Source organism: Rhodnius prolixus, unplaced genomic scaffold, assembly GCF_049639745.1.
Source record: "Rhodnius prolixus isolate KJV_2025 unplaced genomic scaffold, Rpr scaffold_2, whole genome shotgun sequence".
NCBI lineage: Eukaryota > Metazoa > Arthropoda > Insecta > Hemiptera > Reduviidae > Rhodnius > Rhodnius prolixus.
In genome coordinates, this window is record NW_027411592.1 from 42,937,209 (window position 1) to 42,955,478 (window position 18,270).

Consider the following 18,270-nt stretch of genomic DNA (forward strand, 5'->3'; position numbering starts at 1 on the left):
TTACAGGTGCATATTATTCATCGTTATTGGACCGTTTGAAAACCGAGCTGCAAGAAAAACGCCCACGATTGGCCCACAAAAAAGTCCTTTTCCATCACGACAACGCACCAGCTCACACCTCAACAGTTGTGGTCGCAAAATTAATGGAAATAGGGTTCCAACTCGTTTCACATCCCCCCTATTCTCCAGACTTGGCTCCCTCGGACTACTATTTGTTCCCCAATATGAAGAAATGGCTGGAGGGGAAAAAGATTTTATTCAAACGAGGTGATTGCAGAAACGAATGGCTATTTTTCAGACCTGGACAAATCCTATTATTCGGAAGGGATCAACAAACTAGAGCAGCGTTGTACGAAGTGTATAAGCCTAAAAGGAGACTATGTTGAAAAATAAAAAAGGTTTACCCCAAAAAATTAAGTAGTTTTTATTTTTGCACGGACTTTTCAAACGACCCTCGTATATATACCCGATTTGAATCCTGGATTGCCAGGTTGAAAACTTGAAAACGATCGCAGGTACTATAGTACCTAAACAGAGAGTCGTTCTTCCCGCGATTTGTATTTATTGAGGTATAATTTTTTCATGAAAAAAAATAATATTAAAATAAAATAAGCAGCGCTGTTATCCTTTAAACCCATGAAATTCAATAATAGTAAACTTCAATAAATATTTATACTAACTACAAATCACAAATAGATTGAAAGTAGATAAGAAGTAATGCTAAAAAGCAAAAAATATGTCAAAGTGAGTTTCGAAATAAAATGCCAACAGTAATGCTGTATAATATCGCTGTTAACGGAACCGCATTTTAATTAAACTAATTATACATATATGCTAATTAGTAATCTTTTTTAAATAAAAATTGTGCCGTAAAGAGATTTGTAATTATATTCTAAGCACATGAACAAATTAATATTGCAATCAACGAAGTAATTGAGGATGCTTTTCATGTCAACTTTTAAATATTCGAATCAGAAGTCAAAGTAAAATTGAAATTAGTCTAATAGGAACTTCATTAACATAAATCGAACAACTAATTTACTTCTATGCCCATGAGGAATAAGTGTTAACAGTGGTTTAATACAATAGAAAAATAGAACGGACGGATCGATTGTCTAACAGTGCGAACACCTTCATCAATATAGATAGATTAATGCATTTTTTTTTTTTTCTAAAGAGATCACAAACACATTAACAGCACCCTCTGTTTCACTTCTAACCAATCAATCAACAGTCTCGTCCGCTACATCTAGCAGGTTCAGGAGCTAAGGAACCATACTAACATTGGTGGTTTATAGAATTGAATTTAATATTGTTCTATCACTTCAGAAATCATGTGAACAGGCAAAAAAAATTATTTAGTTTTCATAGCATTAACGCTAACTAAATAATACTGCAATCGTAGGCGACCAAGTGCAACATTCATCCAATTTACTCAATATCTAACAACAAATTTTTTCTAATTTATAATTCTAATTTCACTTTTCTAAAAGTCAATGTATATAACAAAGTTTCACCAAATCAAAATGACACGTAAAAGAGATGCATAATGTCTCCAGAAAGTGAAAAAGTCTTGATACTTGAAATGCATTGCACTTTTTTGCTCCTCCTTCGCCCCCCCAAAAAAACAAAATGCCCAGTATAGATGCCTTTTCCGATTTGATTTGTAGCTCAGATATCTGTGACTGTACAACTGACAATGAAGACACATTAGATAAGTGCCCAAACTCACCTTTCCACCAGAACCAAATACAACAAATTTTTCAGAATTACTTTTCAAATTAACGAAGTAAAAATTATATATACAGATAAAACGTTATATATATTTTGAAGAATAAAAACCCCTATGGTGATTTCAGAGAAAATCGAAAATAACTGGAAAAATCGATGCATTCATGGCTAACTTCTGGTTAATCGATAGTGACGAAAAACACAGTGAATCCTTAGGTGGCGGTCTCTATCCAAACACAAAATTATAACTTTTCAATCCTGCTCTTTTTAGCAACACAAAAACGTAATCAAAAGTAAAAAAAAAAAACAAATAAAGACAAAAAATACCATTTTCATGTTCAAGATTTTGGAAATTGGTGTAAAAATAAAGTCGCAAAACATTAAGCATAGTAAGACAAGGGAAAATGATATTGTCCTTTCAGGAAAATGACCAGCATTAAATATAGTTCGAAGTAGTCTTATATATAGTTAAATTGGTGATAATGATATGCATATTTTTAGAAAAAAAGAAAACGTATGCTTTGCAAAAGTCCAATGGGGAACTAACCAGTCACTGGCAAGTATTATGCATATTAAATAGGGCCGCAAAACAATATAAAATGACCACTTGCAGTATAATGTGCAATCAAACAAAAAAACATCAATAATATTTGTGAACGATGTCGCACTTTCACTTAATCACACTCGTTAAACAGTAACTAAAATAACAATCTCCATTTTTAATCAGAGTAAACAAAAATGACGCAATCATGTAAAGCTGTCAATTTTAAAATAAATTAAATTTCAAAATATATTATTTTATATAAAAGCTGATTAATAAAATAGAACATAAATAAATAAAGTATAATTTCAAACCGGCAAAAAAGTCCGGGAAAAAGGTGCAATATGGCGGTTTCCCGCGCGTCTTATATATCGATTTTATTTACTTACCGGTGTGTTATGAAAAAAAAACCTAAAGGTGTATTCTAATGGTGATATTAGAGATTTGTTGGACAGTTGCAGTAGATTATTTCTCCTAGGTAATTATATTTACAAAAATATTGAACTATATAGCGCCTTTTGTGGACAGACGAGGCAGTGTTTGGCTCTCTCCAGCTAGATGGACTGACAGCGAGGACCCATGCAGCGGCAGTGTCCAGCTCCGATCAGTCCAATGCACAGCTTCCACACATTACTCACTTCAAGTTAATGTTTTCACTTTTTTTTTGCTTTTAAATTTGAATTTATCTTTTATTAACCAGGTTTAATATTTTCTTAAAAAAACCAATTGTTTACTCCCTTCTTTTAAATATATATTTCACTTTAATATCAAATTCTTGTATCAACTTTTTAATATTTTAGAAAAAAAAAATAAATTAAAAAAACCAGAACAAACTAAAGAAGAGAAGGTTTTCCAAAGAGTTGGTACCAGGACGCACACTATATTGAGGTGACCTCGGCGCGCTGCAAGGCGGGACTGCTGACTGCCCCACACAACCCTCCAACAACAGACGCACCCTCTACCGGCTTTGCTACAAACATTCGCTAAATCCTTCCCCACTTTTATACCATATACAACTTACTAGTCTGGCTAAAAATATAAGCTCATCTACTTTGGGGCATATATTTCGACCTACCCGACCAGCTTTTACACCTAGTGCACCTTATTTTGTATTTCTTAAAAAAAAGAATTGCATGAAATGGTCGCATGATCTGCTTCTGGTGCAATTATATCAAAAAAAAATCTATACGTACTGAAAAAAAAAAACATTTTCAAAAATAACAAAAATAGTTTATTTGTAAGACCAGTTCGCAAAATGATTCTCGTCATTGCGACTCGAAGCGGCTGTTGTATCCGCAATGCACAGCACTAGTAGCAGACCATATTTAAAAAACACAATTATTTCGAGTAAAACCTAAAATAATCTAAGCAACAGTTGCTATGGCAATAACAATGCGATATTTCGTAAGCGCCCTCAGATTTTCTCTTCCTAGGAGCTTCTTCTCACTGTCCGGAAATGGATAGTGTTGTCTGTAACGAAAGAACACTATCCAGAGTCCGGAAGTGCGCTGAAAAAAGCTTCGGGTAGGTGAGAAGATAGTAAATATGGGACAGTCTTTATTTTTTACCTTGCATATTTTTAACACTCCTGAATTTAAATTCTACTCTGAAGTAAAATCATAGACATAAATTATTTGTCTTTGTAAATTTGGTGTCCTGGATGGATTACAGCAAGGAGACTGGAGTTACACTGAAAAAGTCTGTCGTGGTGCCACATTGGGTTTTTCAGAAAGTGTGGTAGGTAATATGGGACACACATAATAATTATAGTTAATGTTCTCGTTTCTCCATGAATTGTAAAGATAAGCCTTAAATATGCCACAAAACTATATTTTACACAATTATCGTACATTAAGGATAAAAATTAGGGTGTAATCAGTTTTCTTAGAGAAATGTCAAGAAATCCTTGAAATGATCGTTTTAGGCCCTTTATAGTATACCCTGTGGAAAAAAAATAAAAAATTATAAGACACCTATTTCGTCCTCAGTGCCACTTTTCACACTTGTTCGGCAGACGATTAACGAGGTTTATATATGGGGCAACGCTGTCCCATAATACCACCATACACCGCGTACAATATAACCTCATTTTTATTACAATATACGTTCATATTTGAAATCCATAATACTGGCATTTAAAACTCTCTACTTTCACCATTTTTAATGTCTAAGAGAAATTATTCTAACTTTCCTCGGTATTTACCAAAAGCAGAGGAAAATCAACCTTAAGAAAACTTTTTAGCATTGACAAAATCAATACGGTCCTCTCTTGGACAAAGCTGCCACTCGATTGGATGCGCTGTCTTCTGCAGCAGACAAAGCCTACCCCAAAGAGTAGTATGGCACCAAAAACTAACCAGATAGCACTACAGGGTTTCACAAAAACAGGGGTGTCCCAAATTTCAACCCCGTCCCTTCACTTTTACCAATGGACCTCAGATGTTCACGCACCTTGAATTTAAAAAATACAAACAACGCGATACTTTCAAATTGAAATTTCTCTTTTTTTTCAAAAAAAAAAAAAAAGGAAGAAGGAGTCAAAAAATACTTGATAAGACAGGAAACGAGCCAGCTTAGTCTTAAGTATTAACACATGCCCAAATTGTAACGATAATTTGAACTTTGTTTGTATTTTTATAGAACAAAATAGATTTCAGCTCGCAGAGTTAGTTCTTGCCGAAAAGAAAAACTTTTAGTCCCCAGTGAATATCTGGATAAACACACTAACCATCGCAACAGTAGAAATTATTACCGATCTAGTATCTCTAAATCCAAACCACAAAAAGTAAATTCTTTCATTTTGCCACCAACTTGCCACACTATACCAGCAGCATCTCCCAACTTCATGACATCACGTACAGCATATAACTATTACTGGTTAAATTGAATTATAACTAAATTAAGTTACTGGTCAGAGTCACAAATCGAATCTAAATCCTTGCGTCAAATCCATTGTTTTCAATATGGTAAATCGACAGAAATGAATTCAAGAGAGATAAAATGTCATTTTCATATTTTATTACTTTGAATATTGTTTTTTGTGTTTTTTAAATAACCTCCTTGATAACTAATTAAAACTGCCCGATAGGATAGTCGTAGAAGGGTTAATCGTCAAAAACTGCACGAAAAAGCGAATTGTTAAAAAACATCAAACTTTGAAATGTTTTTTTTTTTTCATTTCTTTTGAATGAATAGTTATTTATTTAACAAGTGTGGAAAGTAGTACTGTAGAAACAGCAGAGAATGTAATAAGTAATGTAAATACGTGAGTAATGTAAATAATTGTAATATAACAATAAATGTTTATAATAAATAAATTACTTTTTGTAGACTGTAAAAAATGAAATTTTTAATTTTATTAGTTAATAAATGGTTGCAGAAAAAATATAATATTTAACTCTAGTGTAAAGTATTTTCCTCACACTCGGCAATTTGCACTTGCACTCGTATCGCTTCGCTCACTCGTGCGTGCAAACCCTGCCTCGCGTGAGGAAAAGTACTACTTTCCACACTTGTTAAATAAATAACAATTTCTGCAACCATTTATTAACTAATAAAATTAAAAATTTCATTTTTTACAGTCTACAAAAAGTAATTTATTTATTATAAACATTTATTGTTATATTACAATTATTTACATTACTTACGTATTTACATTACTTATTACATTTTCTGCTGTTTCTTTTATTGATGGAGGAGTGTTTTCTAAACAGGAATCACTAGAATCCATTTTAAATTTCTATAAGGTAACACTATAACCTTTTTAACTGTTATAATTAAAAATATCTAATTATTTATTAAAGTATTATTTTTATTTCTATATTCCTTTCAATTTTTATTTTATTTTTTAATATTCGTTTTTTAATTATTTAGTTACGTTAAATAAGCTTATTAAAGTTTTACAGAAAATATTTATGTTAATAACAAAACTTCTTATATCAAGGAAGCACAATAAAGTTTTTCCACTCACTTGTGCGGAAAGTGACACTAATGGGAATTTCCCCCCACTAGTGTGGGAAGTTGGGCATTACACAGCTGATTTTAATTGAGTAATGAGAACTTCCCTACATGGTTGCAGAAAAAGATTATATTTCCAAATTTTCTTTAAAATAAAGTGCACATCCTCTTTTATAAATGCGATAAACAATCAATTTGAACTTTCGAGTCTTTACATGAGACCACTAAATTCGATTTAAAAACAAGAAACCCTCTGCTAGGGCCAAAATTGTAAAAAAAAAAAAAACTCTAAGATAACATAGCAATATAAAGGACAGCTAGGAATAGCTTTTCTTGCACGTAAACGGACTTACGGACTCGTAAACTATCCGATACAAGGTATACACATTAAAACCGCTACAGTGCAAAATGCTTCGTAAATTGCGAACACTTCTTTTTTTATGGTTCGCTACTCTATTCATACAGAGCTCAAGTTTCCATTCATAACCTCGCAACACCAAATTCCCCAATCTTCTTGCAGCAAACTAGTCCCTAAGTCAACTTACGTTCAATCCTCGAAGACTGCTAAGACTCACGAATAATGATTTATCGCTGGATAAACACCATTCAAGCCTTTTTTTACTAAATTTGCGTACACCAACATCTGCACTTATCGCGTATACTTGTACACAATTGTAAAATGTTTTATGTAAACAAAATACATATTATTATTATAAAAATTGCCTCTTTGAAATAATTTTTTAAACCACCCCTTTTTTAACATATAGTCGGTAAAACTATCCGTTCACACTCATAAGACTGAATGTGACGCAGTAAAACTAAAATCTAAAATTTTTATGCTTCCAAATTTTACTCGATCGCAAAACTTCCACTAAAATTAAATTTCCCAAGTGGTCAATTGATTTTGAAGGTTACCCCGAAGAAAACTATTAGTGTTACGATTTTGTACCCCGCTAATCAGTAAGAGCTAATCTGATTCATAATCTTTTAATTAACTAAATCTCTTTCTCTTTTTAAGGCTGCTCCTGATAAAGGCCACTAATGGCATCCGAAACGTAGAGCACAAGTAAAAGTTGCTGTAATTTTTTAAGGCCATTACCGAACATCCTTACTCTTGTAATTGGCTAATCTAATCAATTAAAATTTTAAAAAATCAATTAAAAATAAAAATTATTCAACTATTTATAATATTTACAAATTTGACGACGAGCTTCAGTTATCATTAAAATTAATGAAAGTCTAAACACAAAAGATTGATTTACATTTATTTAATATAACAGATTGTAATTTCACATCTATTAATTACACTTTTGCCGACCAACTCCAAATTAATTTATATGAAATTTTTATAAATGAAGGAATCTTTCGCCTGAATGAATATAAATATTAGAATTACTTTACACATTTACCAATATTCACTCACTAGAACGATAACTGAGTCATTTTCATTCATTTCCAAGAGGTCATTAAAAAAATACTTTAAAAAATTGTTTATTTTATCTATCGTAGTATGTGACGTGTTTTTATTGATATGTCCGGTTCCCTCTTCCATTCATCATCAGAGATTAAATCAAAGAGGATGATGGATGAGAATCCGAACCCGGCCAAAACATGCGCGCCAGGACGGATAAAGTCTGCGAAAAAATACCTTATTTTATTATTTATTGTAAAAATTAATGCCCAGGAGTTACTCCGGCGTGTCTGGCACCTAGGTTACTTCTGTATTCAAGAGTATACCTACCAATTCTCTAATCATATCACTCCAAATTCCTGTCTAAATGTCGTTTATGGGACTATTTACTTCATTTCCAGTTCGTGCAGGTGTTCCTCAGGTGGATCCTTGGGACTTGTACTCAACACTACATACACCGCTGATATTCCTCCGCGAATGTGATGAAATTGGTATGTTAAGATGGAATATTTGCAGCTTTGTGAAGGCAGGAATGTTTAAGCCTGGGTGAATAGTTTGATTGGTGACGTAGAAAGAAGCGTTGGCTATTGAGCTAAGAATTTTAGACTACTAAGACTGGACCCTTTAAAGGTTTGGAGATTGAAGGTTGAACCCCACAGTTCGATTCCATATTTTGGTGCTTTAATATACTTACATAAATAAGTATTTTGTTGTCGAGAGTGAGTTTTGATCTGTTGTCGAGTTGTCTTTTCAGTTGTCGGAAGCGTCTGTTGAATTCTGTTCTCTCTAGTCTTGTATGAGGACCCCAAGTAAGTTTTCTGTCGATATAGAGCCTAAGAAGCGTCTACGTTGTCTACTGGAATTGGATTATAAAAGACAGGTCGAAGAGTGAAGGTAATATTTTGAGATTTTGTCTCGTTCAGTTTTATAAATGGTGACGAAGTGGCACTGAAGATGTGCCATGAAAAAAAGGTTAAAATAAATAAATAAAATTAATTAATTAGGAGGGAAATGTCATTTTAAAAAAATCGTTCATTGGATTAAAATCTTCATAATTCTCAAAATTTTTCCGAAACTGAAGGAAACTTTTAAAATATGCACCAGATACTTCAAAATAATCTTCTAAAAGTAAATATTCATAAATGCTGCGATGTATTATTCATAGATACAGTGTAGCACCACTATACTAAGAACAATAGGTGAAGCAACTTTATCAAGGGGTCGAACGCGTACGAGCGCAATAGTTAAGCTTTATTAGAATATTAAGTAGCAATGAATTTCATCTACTAAATAAAGGCGCTTATGCATGATGAAATAGATGAAGACCTAACAATAGACCACTTTTACGCGATACCAGCAAATCTGGTAGAAATAGTCTTGTCAAAATCTCTCAGCCAGAACTACTTAGTAGTTCTTAGACTACTTTGTAGTCACTAACAGAATTCTGTCTAAATGGCCGCAATGACAGCAAGCGAATATAACGAAAGTTAGGTATATTAAAAATGCGAGGAATTATAGGAGAACAGAATAATAAACACTAGATAAAGAGGAACGCCGAAGAGAACTTTGGATCAGGAAGTTCCAAGAGAGGAAACGGGGTAGAGAACAAAGAGTTGGTTGAGGTGGTTCGGGATAGCCTCAGCGAAGGAGTGCAGGCTCTCCACACACAGTGGCCGGTATAAGAGTAACAGATTAGCCAGTACCAGAAAATTAAACAGTTGCCATCGAAATCTAACGAAGAAAATTCTTTTCTTTTCAACCCTTCATTTACAAAAAAAAAATTATCAAAAAGGTATAGAAAACAGAATTTAACATATTTGTTTTGTGTAAGAATTCAGGTAAATATTCCATGTTTTATACGAGCCTATCGATGCACAATTCGATTAACTCCACAAAACAAAACAAAAAAATGGAAAAATGCGATGAAATACAAGGGTCGTTTGAAAAGTCCGTGCAAAGTCAGAGAGATAGCACCACTGGCGCGTATCGAGGTTATGTTTAGTTAGTAGCATCTCTTGGAAGAACACACACCAAGTTTCAGCCAGATCGGTCTATTTCTTTGTGTTTGGCATTCGTTTGAATCGAGGAAGTCGACTGATTTTCAAAAAATGGGCGAAAAAGAATTTCGTGTGTTGATTAAACACTACTTTATGAAAGGCAAAACGCCTCAGGAGACTAAAGAGAAGCTTAATAAACATTATGGTGACTCTGCACCTTCGATTAGAACAGTTTATAAGTGGTTTCAAAATTTTCGGAGTGGCCATATGGGCACAAGTGACGCTGAACGTTCTGGACGCCCTGTTGAGGTTACTACTCCAGAAATCATTGATAAAATCCATGATATGGTGATGGATGACAGAAGAGTGAAGGTGCGTGAGATTGCTAGTGGTGTGGGCATCTCGAATGAACGGGTACATAATATTTTGCATTAACATTTGGACATGACAAAGCTATCCGCAAGATGGGTGCCGCGATTGCTCACGCTTGACCAAAAACGAAATCGTGTGAAGTGTTGTAAGGACGGTTTGCAGCTGTTCCAGAAGAATCCGCAGGACTTTAAGCGTCGTTTCGTCACTGTGAATGAAACATGGATACATCACTACACTCCTGAGACCAAAGAACAATCTAAACAATGGGTTACCAAGGGGGAATCTGCGCCAAAAAAGGCGAAGACCGTTCCTTCGGCCGGAAAGATTATGGCGACTGTCTTTTGGGATTCGCAAGGAATAATCCTCATCGACTGTCTGGAAAAGGGTAAAACTATTACAGGTGCATATTATTCATCGTTATTGGACCGTTTGAAAACCGAGCTGCAAGAAAAACGCCCACGATTGGCCCACAAAAAAGTCCTTTTCCATCCCGACAACGCACCAGCTCACACCTCAGCAGTTGTGGTCGCAAAATTAATGGAAATAGGGTTCCAACTCGTTTCACATCCCCCCTATTCTCCAGACTTGGCTCCCTCGGACTACTATTTCTTCCCCAATATGAAGAAATGGCTGGCGGGAAAAAGATTTTATTCAAACGAGGAGGTGATTGCAGAAACGAATGGCTATTTTTCAGACTTGGACAAATCCTATTATTCGGAAGAGATCAACAAACTAGAGCAGCGTTGGACGAAGTGTATAAGCCTAAAAGGAGACTATGTTGAAAAATAAAAAAGGTTTACCCCCAAAAATTAAGTAGTTTTTATTTTTGCACGGACTTTTCAAACGACCCTCGTATACACCCCACACCTAAATATACGTACATTATTATTATGTAATCTTTAAAGTATCTACTTTCATAATATTTAAACGACAAATCTGAAACAGATTCTAAATACTTTGAAAGCCAGTTCTGGCTGCAGGTACAATCTAGTTATCGATTTGTTTTTCTTTAGTACGCTAGTCGTAACTGCGTATTATATTCACGCACCAGCCAATCTCATGAATAAATAAATGTATGAATCTTTTTCTTTTTCATATTTTACCCAGGTAAGTTAAATGTTTAAAAAAATAGGGCAATCGGTCTTCAAATCCATCCAAGTAGATGTTTTATTATACAATTCAAATGAACTTCTTGAAAACAATCTTACATTTTATGTATGTATATATCTACATTTATCCGCCGGAACTCAAAAACAAAAACAAAAATAGAAAAAGGTTCGAGTTTAAATGTTTCGTTTACGCGCCAAAAAAAGAAGTAAAAAAGTGAACCGGAAGTTTCGACGATTCTTTGCTAACTTATGCAATCATATTACACATATTATGTGTAAAACTATAACTTTTCTTTGAAATCTTGTAAAGCGCCATCACTTAGTTAGTGCCAATATTAACCAGAATCAGAATGTGGAACCTAAATTAGCAAAATTAAAGAAAACAGGCAGATCGGCACTATCTCTTCTCAAATCTAAAAGAAAATTTGTAAATTAGAACTACTTAAAAAGTTGTTTGTTCACACCAGAAATGTAGCTATTTTTTGCTCCTGAAATAATATTACTGTCAAATATCAACCACACTTCATCATTTTTATGGATTTGAGTCTCTCTCCCAGAAAAAATACCAGAGTAAAGAAATCTGTACTTAATTTCCAATTTAATGTAAAAACAATTATTCTGGCTTTGTAAAATGGAAAATTAACTTCTACAAAATGGGAAATAAAAGACAAATATGATTCGTTAAAATTTGTAGTTAAACACAATTTACAAAATTGTTTAGATTAATTAAAAAAAAAGTTGTAAAGTAAAATTGAACTGTAAGCTTTTTATTAAATCCAAGCTTTAAGCTGGGCTTATTCATTAACAAAGATCGTTAATTATTATGTAAGTGGTGGCGAGTTGACCGTAGCACAGGATAAAATAAAAGCGTTTGTTTATAAAATACTTTTCAATTAGTTGAGCTAATAAAAAAACAATTAAAAAGAATTGGGGATCCTCTTTCAAATTAAATGTAATTAAAATTTATTTTTTAATGCAGTCAAAATACATATTTTGAGCAAGGCCCCCCCCCAAATTGTTAAAATCATCGCCTGATAAACTAATGTTGTATTTTTATGACTAAATACCGGAAAGGGGCTTACATAAAAAATAATATCAGTTCTGTGTGAAAAGAAATAAGGAAAAGCAGAGCTATTCGTGTATTTGAGTTTTTATTGGACGACTAGTTTTTCTTTTTTTGGCATTGGCTTTCCAGCATCGTCTAGGTGCTTATCACTAGAATATCACTCACTCTCCATTCTTACTTATAAATACCTTCGCTTCACACATTCATCCCTCTACTACATACAACTATTTACATACAAAGTTACAACTAATGGATAGATCAGTACTCTATATTCCTGCCATCCTTATAGCTTATCCGAAATTAAAATCACGTAATCCTTCTCAAATCATTTTCTTGCATTCATTCTATAACTTTTAAATACATTCATATTTCATTGCTAGCTCTGCTATAGACTTAAGAACATGTATGTTAGTGGAGAATATTATGTCTTCGTAGCGAAATGGTGCATCTAAAAACATTCGTTTCCTTTCTACCACATAACGTGGACATATCATTATTATATGTTTGAAATCCTCCTCCTCATTGCAATCTACGCAAAGAGGAGAGGACCTTTTGTTGATCCTGTGTAGATACGATCCGCACACCGCGTGGTTCGCTCTCAGCCTGCTTATTGTCGTAACAACCCATTTATTAGTGACAGTTCCCTTAAACCATGGTTGTCTAGGTAACTGATCTGCCATAGTTTTATAGAATCTCCCTTTATTACCATTACTGTAATCTGTCTGCCATTTTTGTTGTGCTGCTTTTTCAATATTATAGACTAGAGTGAACATGTTTCATAAGAAATCTTTAAATACCTACATAACCATTAAATAACAACATATTTGAAAATATGTCTAATATTAATCTGATACTTAAATTTAAAAGTATTCAGTATCAGAATGAAGATAATAATAATAAAATTATTATTAAAGTTTCATCCATAATCATAAATGGATGAATCAGTTTGGTGCTGAAACTTGGACTGCATTGCCTGCTGTCAGTCACTTGTCTTGCTGAGTAAGCAAGTGTAGTACGAGATGGTAACATCAGTGAAGTTGAAGTTTCTACACCCATCTGATAAATCTACCTGTGATGATGGATTAGTCCAAAACCTTTCGGGAATGCAATAAACAGACGTGCTGCTAAGACGGATAAACACTAAAAATATCCAGTACTGCCAACCTAACATTTTACTTAGAGAATCAATGAATACCATCAACTGAAAGTGCCAATACCTTTTACTGCATTAACAACCAGCGGGAAATATTACCAATACTTATATATCTACAATTTTTATTTTCAGTAATTTTGAGGTAAGTGATAAACTTTAATAAATTATAAGCAATGAAATGCTTACTTGAATCTGATGAACTGCTCCATAAAAAGAAGGCACCAAGTTACAGCATCACTGACTTGTGACGATATTTCATCACCATCTTCCAGGTTTCTTTTAAATACAGTAGTTGACAGAACCTCGTTAAGGCAGAATATTATCTTCCATCTAAAAATGAAAAAAAATAAGCTTAAGTTAAGATTTGTACTGATTATGTTTTTAAGAGAAGTTTACAATGTTAAATGCGGGATAAAATAATTCAACTGCTCTTTATTTAAGATTTCCTAAAAGAAACATACTTTTCTTTCAAACTCTTCAATTATTTTTGTTTTAAACATATGATTATTTTGCAAAAAATGGTCATAAATAAATAATAAAAGAAAATATGAAGTGAATAAATATGTGAATAAAAAGAAAAGAACATTTAAACGGAAAACGTTCAACCACTTCAAAGAATAGACAAACAAGATATAAGTATTATTTATTACAAGTACATCATTTGACAAATCATACATTTTAAAATTAAATATCATTGTGAAAAGTAAATAAAATTTACAGTATTCAATATTATAAATTAGGTTAGCTACTAAAAACCGCTTCCGAGCTTATCAAGCTACTAGAATATATATATATATATATATATATATATATATCATATATATATATATATCATACATATATATATATATATCAAATTAAATATCATTGTGAAAAGTAAATAAAATTTACAGTATTCAATATTATAAATTAGGTTAGCTACTAAAAACCGCTTCCGAGCTGATCAAGCTACTAGAATATATATATATATATATATATATCATATATATATATATCAAATTAATTATCATTGTGAAAAGTAAATAAAATTTACAGTATTCAATATTATAAATTAGGTTAGCTACTAAAAACCGCTTCCGAGCTTATCAAGCTACTAGAATATATATATATATCATATATATATCAAATTAAATATCATTGTGAAAAGTAAATAAAATTTACAGTATTCAATATTATAAATTAGGTTAGCTACTAAAAACCTCTTCCGAGCTTATCAAGCTATATATATATTAAAAAACTTACTAAAGCAGATAAAATTTCCAACTGTTGAAGAGGACAATTTCTCTCGTCAAACCTTCTTATTTGTAAATCAGGTAAAGTGAGAGAGGATTGGCAGATGACGAAGAGAGCTATACATGAAGCGCTCTCACCATCTGAATGTTTAAAGTAGCGCGTGGTGGCTGAGCATTGCCTCCACTTAAGCCTTATCGATTTATGAACACTAACGCAATAAGTGAGTGAATTGCTGGCCAGGGAGGAATTCATTTTAAAAACTTTATATAAAGTAGTAAAGAGAAAAAATACTATCTATAAAAAAAGTCTGTAACCATTCAATGTGATGATATATACATTTATAATAAATTGGTGAGTTTCTCGTATCTTTTTAATATAGCGTTTTTCAATCTATGAAACGCACAGTCTCAAGGAATGAATAAGTGCAGTTTTTATCAAAAATATCCTGTCCTAAGTGCAAAGCAGGCTTTCAAATTAGCCGAATCAAATGTCCACAAGTTTTATTAAAATATTCTTGATTGCAAATTATGACGAATACATAAATAATACGGTTAGAAAGCAGGCTAAAGAATATAAGTTATTATTGAAAGTAAATATTAAACAAAAATTAAAAAATAAGAAGTGCATAAGAATGAATCCTAAACAAATGCGACATTGATTCTTAAAAATTAAAAATAAAGTAATTTGCTTAAAATACCTGTGCTCCTATCAACAAAGAGACGTAATATCGGAAATGAAAATGGAAAAGTGAATGCGAACTTAAGGAGAGCGATTGGGATATTAAATTCTAATTTAAGAAGCATCAATATTTAGATCGGCACTAAAATGACAGAAAATGCAAAAAATTTGGCGACTGAAATGGATAACTGGAGAGATTCAGCAGGAGGTTACGAGGTTATGTCGCAGATAAAGGTTGACGAATATGAAAATAAGAAGAATCGTAGATAAGCTGAGCAAAGTATTATAAGAAACCCAAATATAAACATGGGTTAATCCACGTGACAAGAAAGTAGAAAATTTAAACTCAATTGGTAAAAGTTTCAACTAGCAATAATTTGAATAACAGTTGGCACCACGGTAGCCGAGTGGTTAGAGGCGAAACCTGTAAAGCTAATATGTATTGTGGTACTGGGTTCGATTTCCCGTCTTTAGGCCTTGGATTTTATTTAGTGGTTAATATGGAAACTTTACAGCTAGTCGCCTCCGTCCACGACACCTAATTGGTAATTGGACGTTAAGCCCCGCCTGAAAAAATAGGCAATTGCTTTACTTTTATTAATCCAATTTGTTAACAATTTGACTTCCAGATAATTTGTTCAGCTTATCATAAATAGATAAATAAATAACTTTATTGCTTATATGTTTACAACTTTCTGCAATGAGTTGGCTAAACTTAAATAAACTGCAATGTACTACATGAAATGAATATAATGTAAAAATAATATACGAGTAATATAAACATAAACAAAAATAATGTGATACCTTTCCCTAAAAATTATTATTACTTCAATTTATTTTCTAATTAATAATCTCAACTGAGAACTTTACTTGAGCCCTAATATTTCACCTGCTTCTTGCCGCTTTTCCAAAGCTTGAGTTACAAAATGGTACAAATTCTGTAACTCTAATTTAGAGCGGAAAGTCAAAAGGGAAACTATTTCCAATGTACGAGGGGGTACCCAAAAAAAAACCGGAATTATTTTTTAAAAGCTATTTATTTACAAATTTTTTACAGAACAACCTTATCCCCTTCAAAATACTCTCCATTACAACTAATACATTTGTCCCACCGGTGCTTCCACTGTTCGAAACATTTTTTGTAGTCATCTTTAGAAATGGCTGACAGCTCCTTCTTCGTTTTTTTCTTGACCTCTTCAATGTTGTCAAATCGGTGACCTTTTTCATGCCCTTTTTCATGCGTGGAAATAAGAAAAAGTCGCACGGAGCCAGGTCAGGCGAGTAAGGTGCGTGGGGCAGCGGAACCATGCCATTTTTAGCCAAAAACTGTGTAACAGAGATGGCTGTGTGTGCAGGTGCATTGTCGTGGTGGAAGAACCAGTCTCCTGTTTGCCACAAATCGGGTCTTTTTTGGCGAACACTATTGCGCAATCTTTTCAAAACTTCCAAATACAAGGTTTGATTGACGGTCTGACCTGGGGGGACAAACTCTGAATGGACTACGCCTTTGGCATCAAAAAAGCAAATCAGCATTGTTATGATGTTTGACTTGACGACATTTTTTTGATCGGGGTGAAGATGACGTCTTCCATTGGCTCGACTGTTGCTTTGTTTCTGGGTCATAACCATAGCACCATGACTCATCACCAGTAATGACCTTTGACAGAAAGTCTGGATCAGTTTCAAGCTGTTGTTTCAAAGCACGACATGTTTCAACTCGATGTTTTTTTTGATTGTCAGTCAGAACTCGAGGAACAAACTTGGCAGCAACCCTTTTCATCTCCAAATCTTCCGTTAAAATTCGCTGAACCGAGCTCCAAGATAACCCACTACTCTCTGACAGTTGATCAATTGTCTGTCGACTGTCTGTGAACACCAGCTCTCGAATTTTTTCAACATTTTCGTCGATTCGGGCAGTTGATGGACGTCCAGAACGAGGTTTGTCATCAATCGACATGTCGCCATTTTTGAACCGAGTAAACCACTCGTATACTTGAGTTTTTCCCATAGCGTCATCTTTGTAAGCTGTTTTCAACATTAAAACACTTTCGGCAGCATTTTTGCCGAGTAGAAAACAAAATTTCAGAGCTGCACGTTGTTCACTTAAACTTGCCATCATAAAAAACGAAAAAAGAACAAAACAGCGCTGGTAAAAACAATCACTGCAGATGAACAGAACAAGCCAGGCAGACAACACAGGCAGGACTGAACTGGCAAGGAATTGCGCTATACACGTCTAGCGGCAGAAATGCGTACTACATAAGCTCCATGCGCGGCAACGCAATTCCGGTTATTTTTGGGTACCCCCTCGTATATTTATTTAAATGTTGATACCTTAAGGGACTGTAGTAAGGGCATTCTATTAAGAAATGTTCTAACATGTCAGATTTAAACAAGGAACAGGTAAAACAGAGGTTTTCTGGCTTAAATTTAAATTTCCTCCCCATTATGAAAAATCTAGAAGATTTATTGCTAACAAGCCTTAACTGTACAAATAATCTTAAAATAGCAATGTTCATGTTGACATTAAGAAAATGCTCCTCGATGCCTAAAGCACTTACTAACCTGTAGTGGAAGTTAAACCTAGAATTCAGAACATTATCTACATCTTTACGCAAAAGGTTATTCTGAAATGCAATTTTTAAATTGGTGAGGTTGTTCTTTAGCAAGACTGGATCTTGACTATTCCAAATATCTATGGCACCGATGCTGTACAACATATTTTTTAAACCTGTTATTCAGCTTATTATCAGCAATCATTATTTTCTGTAACCCTGAAATTCCATAAAAAAATTTCATAACATTTTCAAAAAAGTTATAAAGGAAATTAACGTATATTTCTTTTTTCTCAGGAAATTATGGTAAAATTAAAAAAAAAAAAATATTTCATAATTTTAAAAAATCAATTCCAAATAAATTCTAAACAGCAATGTGAAATAAGGTTAAAAGAAATAAGGAGGAGCCCTACATCACGATACAGCAAATCCAATTTCACTTCTGAATTTCCACTTGTCAAACTAGT

General features: G+C 33.3%; 2 protein-coding genes across 6 annotated transcripts in view; both read right to left on the reverse strand.

Annotated features, from left to right (window-relative positions):
• Positions 1–18,270, reverse strand: part of Nca (neurocalcin homolog) — a 430,495-nt gene that overhangs the window by 166,570 nt on the left and 245,655 nt on the right. The gene's annotated exons all lie outside the window — the stretch shown is intronic.
• Positions 1–18,270, reverse strand: part of LOC141449705 (neuronal calcium sensor 2) — a 419,318-nt gene that overhangs the window by 155,584 nt on the left and 245,464 nt on the right. For 2 of the 4 annotated variants that reach the window (XM_074119368.1, XM_074119367.1), the window contains exon 5: positions 13,524–13,667. The gene's annotated coding sequence lies outside the window, so the exon portion shown is untranslated. Of the gene's footprint in view, positions 1–2,661; positions 3,204–13,523; positions 13,668–13,798; positions 13,815–18,270 lie in introns of those variants that run through there. The other 2 variants (XM_074119369.1, XM_074119366.1) reach the window with 2 other exon arrangements.